The sequence below is a fragment of the Artibeus jamaicensis genome, unplaced genomic scaffold (genome assembly GCF_021234435.1).
Source record: "Artibeus jamaicensis isolate MK-2021 breed Jamaican fruit bat unplaced genomic scaffold, CSHL_Jam_final contig_391, whole genome shotgun sequence".
Lineage (NCBI taxonomy): Eukaryota > Metazoa > Chordata > Mammalia > Chiroptera > Phyllostomidae > Artibeus > Artibeus jamaicensis.
The window spans coordinates 24506824-24517221 of record NW_026521814.1 but is presented as its reverse complement, the minus strand read 5'-3'; the positions used below and the strand labels follow the sequence as shown (position 1 = coordinate 24517221).

The following is a 10398-nucleotide window of genomic DNA, read 5'->3' as shown; positions in this document are numbered from 1 at the left end:
GGCTGCTCAAAATTGTGCATAATGGCTTTAATTTTTATATCAGTTTTAATTAAAACTTTGATTTTCAGTTTTTGAGTCTATGTGTGTGTGCACTATTACAGATCTCAAATTAACATAAAGCAGATCTCTGATAGAATCCATGAAATTTTAGGAAACAGAAATTTTAGAAAATTTTACATAGACCTTGATGAGAAGAATCATGTCATCCTTAAAATTTAACTTGGCATTTTACAAGTCTGTATCACTACTCCCTCATATGTTTATATTCAAATTACCTATTATCTTTTTTTCACATGTTTGAACAAGAAAATGTTCATAACACTATCGCATACACACATGTGTGCTAACATACTACTATTCCTGTAACAGTTCCCTTTTTAAAAAAATATTAGGACTGGAATTTGTGCTTCCTAATTCTCTTCCCCTTTTCTACCAAGCCCCCAACCCCCTACTTTCTCCTGGCAACCATCAGTCCATTCTCTGTAACTGTGAGTTTGTTTCTGTTTTATTTTGTTTGTTCATTGTTTTATTTTCTAATTCCACATATAAGTAAAGTCACACTGTATTTGCCTTTAATTTGTCTATCTGTCCAATTTATTTTACTTAGTATAGTACTATGCAGCTTCATCTATGTGGTTACAAATGGCAAGATTTTATATTTTGTTATGGTTGATTAATATTCTATTGTTTATATGTACTACCTCTTCTTCATTCATCTATTGATGGATGCCTAGGTTGTTTCCATATCTTCACTATTGTAAGCAATGCTGCAATGAACATAGGCGTACATGTATCTTTTTGAATTATTATTTTTGTTTTTTTTGGCTAAATATCCAGAAGTGGAATTGCTGGGGCATATAGTAGTTCTATTTTTAACTTTTTGAGGAATTTCCCTACTCTTCTCTATATGGCTGCCCTGATTTACAATCCCATCAACAATGCACAAAGCTTCCCTCTTCCCCACATCTCCACCAACACTTGTAATTTGTTGTCTTATTTGATAATAGCCATTATGCCAGTGTGAGGTGATAACTCATTGAAGTTTTGATTTGTATTTCCTTACTGATTAGTGTTGTTGAGCATCTTTTCATGTGTCTGTTGGCCATTTGTGTGTCCTCTTTGGAGAAATGTTTATTAAGGTCCTCTGTCTATTTTTAAATTGGATTATTTGTTTTTTGTTTATTTTTTGATATTGAGTTGTATGATTTTTTGGGGGGAAGGAAATAATTTTTAATTTTTTTCCTTACAAATACACTAGAGAATCATACAGTGCTGCCAGTGCTCGATACAATCCTGGCCACAGATCTGCACACTACTTTGCAACTGGTCCTGTGATAGCAGAATCTTTCATTTCACCTTTATTGTTTACTATGATCCCCGCGTTAGCTTCAAAATAAACATACCATCTTTCTCTGGTAGGACTTTCATTGTTGAATTACTACTGCTGGATGTACCTTCTTTCTGAGCTCTGGTTTACCTTTTTTGGTGGTAGCCATCACCATGTCACCCACACCAGCAGCAGGAAGCCTGTTCAGTAGTCCCTTGATCCCCTTCACAGAGATGATGTACAGATTTTTGGCTCCTGTGTTGTCAGCACAGTTGGTGATAGTTCCTACTGGAAGACTAAGGAAAATCTGGAATTTTGTACCAGAGGGCTCACCACATCCTGGCTTTGACACCTTGAACGCCAGAAAGGGATGTATATGAGTTTTATTATATATTCTAGATATCAACCCCTGTCAATATATCATCTGCAAATTTCTTCTCCCATTGAGTAGGTTGATTTTTCATCTTGGCGGTTTCCTTTGCTGTGCAAACGCTTTATAGTTTGATGTAGTCCTATGTGCTTAGTTTTGCTTTTGTTTCCTTTGACATAGGAGAAAGATCCAAACAGATATTGCTAAGAAATATGTTAAAGAAACTTTACCACCTATGTTTTCTTCTAGGATTGTTGTGTTTTCAAGTCTTATATCTAAATCTTTAATCCATTTTGAGTTTATTTCTATATATGGTATAAGAAAGTGGTGTAGTTTCATTTTTTTGCATGTATCTGTCTAGTTTTCCCCATGCCATTTATTGAAGAAACTGTCTTTTCCCCACTGTATATTCTTACCTATTTGTTGTAGATTAATTGACCATATAAGCATGGGTTTATTTCTGGCCTTTCTATTCTGTTTTTGAGCTATGTACCTGTTTTTGTTCCAGTGCCACACTGTTTTTATTACTATAGCTTTGTGGTATAGTTTGAAATCAGAGAGCATACCTTCAGTTTTTCTTCTTTCTCAAGATTTCTTTGGCTATTCAGAATATTTTGTGGTTCCATATAAATTTTAGTATTATTTGTTCTTCTGTGAAAAATGGCATTGGTATAGGAATTGCTTTGAATTTATAGTTTTCTTTGGGCAGTATGGACATTTTAACAACATTAATTATTTAAGCTATTAGCACCGTATAACCATCCATTTATTTGTGTGTTCTTCAACTTCTGTCATCAAACTCTAATTTTCAGGTTACAGGTCTTTTATCTCCTTAGTTAAATTTACTTCTAGATATTTTGTTCTTCCTGGTGCAAGTGTATATGGAATTGCTTTCTTAATTTCTCTTTCTGATAGTTTATTATTTGTTTATATACATGCAACTGATTTCTGAATATTAATTTTATATCCTATAATTTTATTGAATTCATTTATTAAAGACTATTCAACATACTGCTACACAATAAATGGGTTAATAAAGATATCAAGGAGAAAGTTGAAAAATATCTTCAGACAAATGAAAAGGAAAACAAAACGATTCAAAATCTTTGGGGCATAGCAAAAGCAGTTCTAAGAGAGAGATTCATAGTGCTACAGGCCTACCTCAAGAAACAAGTAAAATCTCAAATAAACAATCCAATCATACACATATAGGAACTAGAAAAAGAAAATACAAAACCCCAAGGGGGTATAAAGAAGGAAATAATAAAGATCAGAGCAAAAATAAATAAGTTAGAGACTCAAAAGAGTAGGAGAAAACAAAAAGATCAATGAAACTAAGAGCTGGTTCTTTGAAAAATAAATTAAATAATTAAAACTTGAGCTAAGCTCACCGAAGAAAAATAAATAAATAATAGGGGCTCCAAAATGCATAAAATTGAAAATGAAGGAGGAGAAGTGACAACTGACATCAAAGAAATATAAAGCATTTTAAGAGAACACTACAAACAATTATATGCCTACAAATTGGACAACCTTGAGTAAATGGATGAATTTTTAGAAACATGTGATCTTTAAGACAGATTGATTTACTAGAAATGAAATTGAATCAGTAATCAAAAGAGTTTCATCAAACAAAATCCCAGGACTAGACATGTTCACAGGTGAACTCTGCTAAGCATTCAAAGAAGCATTAATATGTGTCCTTATTAAACTATTCCAAAAAACTGAAGAGAAGGAAAAGCTTCCAAACACATTCTGTGAGTCCAGTATTACCCTGATACCAAAACCAAAGACACTACTAAAAAAATTTACAAGCCAATATTCCTAATGAACATAGATGTAAAAATTCTCAACAAAATATTAGCAAACCAAATTCATCAATACATTGAAAAGATCACACACCAGAACTAAGTGGGATTTAGTGCAGGAATGCAAGGATGGTTCAGTATCTGCAAATCAATAAACATGATATATACCACAAAAAGAAAATGGAGGATAAAAATCATATGATACTCTTAATTGATGACACAGATGAATTTGACAAAATCCAACATTCATTTATGACAAAAACTCTCAGCAAAGTGTGTATACAAGGAACATATCTCAACATAATAAAGGTCACATATGATAAACCCACAGCTAACATCAAACTCAATGGTAAAAAGCTGAAAGCTTTTTCTTTAAGATCAGGAACAAGGCAAGGATGTCCACTCTCACCCCTTTTATTCAGCATAGTATTGGAAGTCCCAGCCACAGCAGTCAGACAAGAAAAAGAAATAAAAGTTATCCAAATTGGAAAGAAAAAAGTAAAATTGTCACTATTTTGCAAATGACACAATACTATTTATAGAAAACCCTAAAGATTCCACCTAAAAACTATTAGAACTGATAAATGAATTCGGTAACAGACTTTTTTTAAACTTAAATTTTGATGCTATAATTTTTTAAAAGACTGGCTTTATATAATTGACATATTTTTACTGTGACATATTTTTACTAGCTCTCTACAAAATGTTGTTGATCTGAGGATCCACTTCATTGATGTGAGGCAGCAGTTGCTCCATCTTCCCTGGGATTTTTCTTCAGCATCTTACTTTTGAGCCAGGTATTAGTTTCAGCTCTGTGACAATGAGATATTGCTTCTGCAGGATACTCACACTGCCAAAAGGTAGAGGCAATAAAAATTGGCATGGATTTCAGTGTGTACTCATGGGACTCAAACAGCATGCTCATGGGTTTTGGCTTGTTATTGATCTCCAACATCCTTTTCAGACTCTGCCTGCATGGTGTACTTCAAGCTCTAGGTTCAGATATGAAGACAGCAGCTTTACAGAGACTGTTTCCACAATAACCAGCTCCTACAATTCAGGAACATCAAATTCTGTGTATACATATATCCATCCGAGTAGTTCTTCTCTGATGAAACCCAGTAGTTTTGCCATAATAAATGCCTAAAAATGTGTGAGTAACCTTGAAACCAAGTGGTGGGTGAAAGCTAGAAGGATTTTGAGAAGCATGTTAGAGAAAACCAAAATTTCTTTGAATAGACTGTTAGTGGAAATCTGAACTTTGAGAAAGCTGGTGGTAAACATTCAAAAGGAAGTGAGAAACACAAGGAGGGGGATTCTTGTTAGTTGTGGCAGAAATCTTAGCAAAACTGTTGTTTAATTATGTGGAGAGCAGAGGATATGCCTAATAGACTTGATGATCTAGCTAAGAAGCTTTTCACACAAAGTGTTGAAGGTAGAACCTGCTTATAGCAAGGTGTCAAAGGAAAGAGATAAATTGAGAGTACTGTTAAACTGATGATTTTGAAAATGCTAAGCCTCTTAAGACAGCAGAAGTTTTTAGAATTCAGAAATCCTACCTGGCCAGTGTCGCTCTGTCAGCTGGAGCATTGTGACATACACCAAAAGGTAGTGGGTTCAATTCCCAGTTTGGCACATACCTGGGTTGTGAATTTAATGCCTTTTTAAAAGATTTTATTTATTTATCTTTAGAGGGGAAGGAGAGAGGGAGAGAAACATCAATGTATGGTTGCTTCTGTTGCCTCCCCTGCAGGGAACTAGCCTGCAGGGAAACCTGCCTGCAACCCAGGCATGTGCCCTGACTGGGAATTGAACCGCGATTCTCTGGTTCACAGGCCCACGCTCAATCCACTGAGCCACACCAGCCAGGGCCTGGGTTGTGAATTTGATCTTTGGTCAGGGTACATACAGGAGACAACCAGTCAAGTTTCTTCCATATCTATCTACCTCTCTCTCTCTGTCTCTCTCTCTCTCTCAAAACAATGAAAAAATGTCATCAGGTGAGGAAAAAATTCAAAAACAAAAGAAATGATGGTGAGTAAATTTCAAATCCAAGGCACTGACAGGAGATAAAAATCTAAAGACAAAGCAAACAGTGTGACTGTAAAACCTTTTGTTGAGATTTTCAAAGATCAAAAGTGGTTCCTCAGAGTACTATTCAATCACACAATAGGTCCATTAAAAAGATTCAGAGTACGCCTCACAGATCTTCTGAAGCAAACACTAGAGCCTCCAAGTAGTTTCTTGTCCCTCAGTAGGCTCTGTAGGGGCACGAAGTAGAGAAAGAGTTTGGCAGGTGTGGCCTTTATCTAACGGGGTGAACTACAATGAAATTCACAAGAGGCCCACATATTTTTGAGAGTACTTTATTCCCTAAACAGCGATTTTCAATCTTTTTTATCTCATAGCACACATAAATGAATTACTAATATTCTGTGGCTAAACACACACAAAATTTTTTTTTGCTGGTCTGACAAAAAATAATTTTGCTGTTTTAAAATTATGTTTTACTAGTTATGCTATTACAGTTGTCCCAATTTTTCCCTTTTTGCCCCCCTCCACCCGGCCCCCCACTCCCTCAGGCAACCCCATTGTTAATATTCATAGGTCATACATATATCTTCTTTAGCTACTCTATTCCCTATGCTGTACTATATCATCCCCATGACTATTCTGTAACTACTCATTTGTACTTCTTAATCCTTTCACCATTTTCTCCCATCCCCTTAATCCCCCTTGAATTTGGCAACTGTCAGAATATTCTCCGTATCTATGGTTCTGTTTCTGTTTTGCTTGTTTCCTTATTTTGTTTTTTAGATTCAATTGTTAATAGACATGTATTTATTGCCATTTTATTATTCATAGTTTTGATCTTCTTAAAGAAGTCTCTTTAACATTTCATATAATAATGGTATGGTGATGAACTTCTTTAGCTTTTTTTGGTCTGAGAATCTCTTTATCTGCCCTACAATTTTACATGATAGTTTTGCTGGGTAGAGTAGTTTTGGTTGTAGGTCCTTGCTTTTTATCACTTTGAATATTTCTTGCCAATCCCTTCTAGGCTGCAAAGTGTTTTTTGAGAAATCAGCTGATGGTATTATGGGAACTTCCTTGTAGGTAACTAACTGCTTTTCTATTGCTGCTTTTCAGATTCTCCCTTTGTCCTTAACCTTTGGCATTTTAATTATGATGTGTCTTAGAGTGAGCTCTTTGCAACCATCTTGTTTGGGACTCTGTGTTTCCTGGACTTGTATGCCTATTTTCTTCACCGGGTTAGGGAAGATTTCTGTCATTACTTTTTCAAATAGGTTTTCAGTTTCTTGCTCACTCTCTTCTCTTTCTGGTACCACCATGACGCAAACATTGGTGTGCTTATAGTTGTCCCAGAGGCTCTTTACTCTATCCTCATTTTGGGGAGTTCTTTTTTCTTCTTGCTGTTCTGATTGGGTTTTATTTTTCCTAATTGATTACTTTTAAAAACACTTATTGTATTTTTTCCATTATCATTTAGTCCCCTTTTACTCACCTCCCCACATCAAATAACTGTCATCTGATCTCCACCTATGAGTCTGTCTCTGTTTTGCTTGCTAGTTCAGTTTGTTCATTAGATGCCACATGTAAGTGAAATCATATGGTATTTGTCTTTCTCTGACTGGTTTATTTCACTTAGCATAATGTTCTCCAGGTCCACCCATATTGTCACAAAGGGTAAAAATTTCTTCTTTTTTATGGCCTTGTAGTATTCCATTGTGTAAATGTCCCATAGTCATTTTATCCACTCATCTACTAATGGACACTTGGGCAGCTTCCTTGGCAATTGTAAATAATGCTACAATGAACATAGGGGTACTTATGCTCTTTCAAATTAGTTTTTTGTGTGACTTCATATAGATTCCCAGGAGTGGGATTGCTGGTCAAAAGGTAGATTCATTTTTAATTTTCTGAAGTACTTCCATACTGCTTTCCACAGCGGCTACATCAATCAGCATCCCCACCAACAGCGCAAAAGGGTTCCCCCTTTTTCCACATCCTTGCCAACACTTGTTGTTTATTGGTTTTTTGATGGTAGCCATTCTACCAAATGTGAGATGGTATCTCATTGTGGTTTTAATTTGCATTTCTCTGATAATTAGTGACATTGAGAACCCTTTAATATTTCTGTTGGCCATCTGTATGTACTCTGGAGAAGTATGTATTCAGGTCCTTTGTCCATTTTTTTAATTGGGTTGTTTGTGTTTTTTGATGTTGAGTTTTATAAGTCCTTTATAAATTTTGGATATTAACCCCTTATCAGATGGATTGGCAAATATGTTCTTCCATTTTGTGGGTTGTCTTTTTATTTTGTTGATGATTTCCTTTGCTGTGCAAAAACTTTTTAGTTTGATGTAGTCCCATTTGTTTATTTTTGTTGTTGTTTCCCTTGTGTGGGAAGATATGGCCAATAAAATATTGTTACAAGCAATGTCAAAAATTTTGCTGCCTATATTTTCTTTAGAATTTTCTCATTTCAGGTCTAACATTTAAGTCTTTGATCCATTTTTAATTTATTATTGTATGTGGTATAAGAAGGTGGTCTAGTTATATTTTTCTGCACATATCTATCCAGTTTTCACAACACCATTTATTGAATAAGCTATCTTTAACCCATTGTATGTGCTTGCTTCCTCTGTTGAGTATTAATTGACTATAAAGCTGTGGGTTTATTTCTGGGCTCTCTATTCTGTTCCATTGATTTATATGTCTGCTTTATGCCAGTACTGTGCTATTTTGGTTACTATGGTATTATAGTTTGATATTAGGTAGCATGATTCCTCCAACTTTGGTCTTCTTTCTCAGGATTACTATTGCTTAGTGGGGCCTTTCTTTCTTATATTCCAAATTTGATTCTTAGCTTCATCCATTCTACTGTTGATTCCTTGCAAATTGTTCTTTATTTTGGTTGGTGTATCCTTCATTTCTGACTGGTTCTTTTTTTTATGGTTTCCATGTCTTTTTTAATGCTGTTTGAGTACTCTCTGAGTTCATCTGCTCTTCCCCTAAGTTCACTGAGCATCCTTGTAACTAGTGTTTTGAACTCTGTACCTGAGATACTGGTTTTTTTTTTCCATTTTGTTTAGTTTTTTTTCTGGAGAATTGTTTTGCTCTTTCATTTGGGCCATGTTTCTTTGTCTCCTCATTTTGGAAGCCTCCCTGTGTTTGTTTCTATATATTAGGTAGAGTTGCTGTGACTCCTGGGCTTGATATATAGTAGATGTCCTGTAGGGTCCAGTGGCACAGCCTCCCTTATCACTCAAGCTGGGTATTCAAGGTGTGCCCACCATGTGGGTTGTGTACATCTTCTTGTAGCTGAGACTTGATTGCTGTTGATAGGTCAATAGGAGAAATTTACCTGGGTTGATCACCTTCGATGAACTGCTGTGACCACTGACCACCAACCTTCAACCACTGCAGAGGATCAGCTGTGCAGGGGCCCATTCCACAGGGCAGGACTTACTTCAGCAGGGCTCTGGTGCCTATTGAGTCTGCCCTTTGAGTGTGTCACTTTTGGAGTTGGTACAGTGGTTGTCCTCCAACATGGTTTGTAGTCATCCACTGGATATGCAGGCTATGGGGCGTCATGGGAGGTACAGACTAAGGTCATCCACCACCTTTGTTCTGTCTGAAGCTACCAGGCATAAGCTACAAAGTGATCTGAAGACACTTACTCTGTGTGCTAGGCTTGGAGGAGTCCAAGTGAGGCCAAGCTGTGAATCAAGATCTGTTGCTGCTACTGCCAGGCTAGGGGCCACTTAGCAAGAGGTATGGGGCTTTCTGAGGCCAAATGCTGCTTGTTTAAGAGGATCTAGGAAAATCTGAAGCATGAGCCAAGACAAGACATTTGCATGGAAAAGCCTTTGGAAACAGCTTGGGTGGGCCAAAAATTTAGGTGGGGAGGAGACTCAGGGAATCATCAGGATGAGGCAACCTGTGTGAGCCAGGTTGATGGAATATCAGACATGGCACCTCCTTTCAGCTCTGTAGGGGGAGGGCTCAGAAAAGGAACAGTGGTCTCTGTCAGCAGTTCTATCTGGGAGAAAGCTGTCCCGTAGCTCTTGTTCTGATGCCAGACAATTCACTTCCTCCTCATATGTCTCTGGTGCCTTTCAAGCTGCTGGCCTGGTGCTGAAATTCAGAGGAAGTGAGTCTGTGCATGGATACTTTAAGGGGAATAGCCTGAATCTCTAGCAGTTTCTGTCTTACACAGCCTCCCCCCAACCCCACTGGTTTTTGCAGCCAGAATTTATAAGGACTTATGTTCCTGGCACTGGAACCCTGCGCTGGGAGGTCCATTGTGGGGCTGGAATTCCTTGCTCTCAAGATATCCCTCTCAATTTTTATCCACTACACATGGGTGTGGAACCAGCCTGTTCTGCGTCTCTGCCTCTCCTACCAGTCTTGACTATAGAGGAAAATGCTCCAGTTTTTTTTCCGGGTGCTTAGTGAACTATTTAGGGCAGAGATTGTCTACCTTTTTCATCTTATGGCACACATAAATTAATTACTAAAATTCTGCAGCACACAAAAAAATATTTTTTTGCTCATCTGACAGAAAAACTAAGTATAATTTTGATTCATTCATACCAGATGGCTATTGTTGTATTAGCCGTTGTCATTTTTTTATTTGCCAGTTTAAGGGAAAAGAGGTCAATGCCTTTGACTAAATAGTCAGGTGTATTGGCATGCTTTACAAATTCTTGTGACAACACCAGTGTGCCTTTTTGCTCTTGAGATGGTTGCCAGACCTCTAATCATCAGATCTGCATACTTTTCAGCCAGGAACAAGGAAAAAATGCAAAGAAAAATAAGTACCTCCAAACTGATTTTGCCCTTCTTCCACAAAAAATGCCCTTCTG

At 36.8% G+C, this 10398-nt stretch overlaps 1 pseudogene; it reads right to left on the bottom strand.

Moving 5' to 3' along the window:
• Window positions 1-1243: 1243 nt before the first annotated feature.
• LOC119062126 (60S ribosomal protein L23-like) lies at window positions 1244-8980 on the bottom strand (annotated as a pseudogene).
• Between the last annotated feature and the right edge of the window lie 1418 nt (window positions 8981-10398).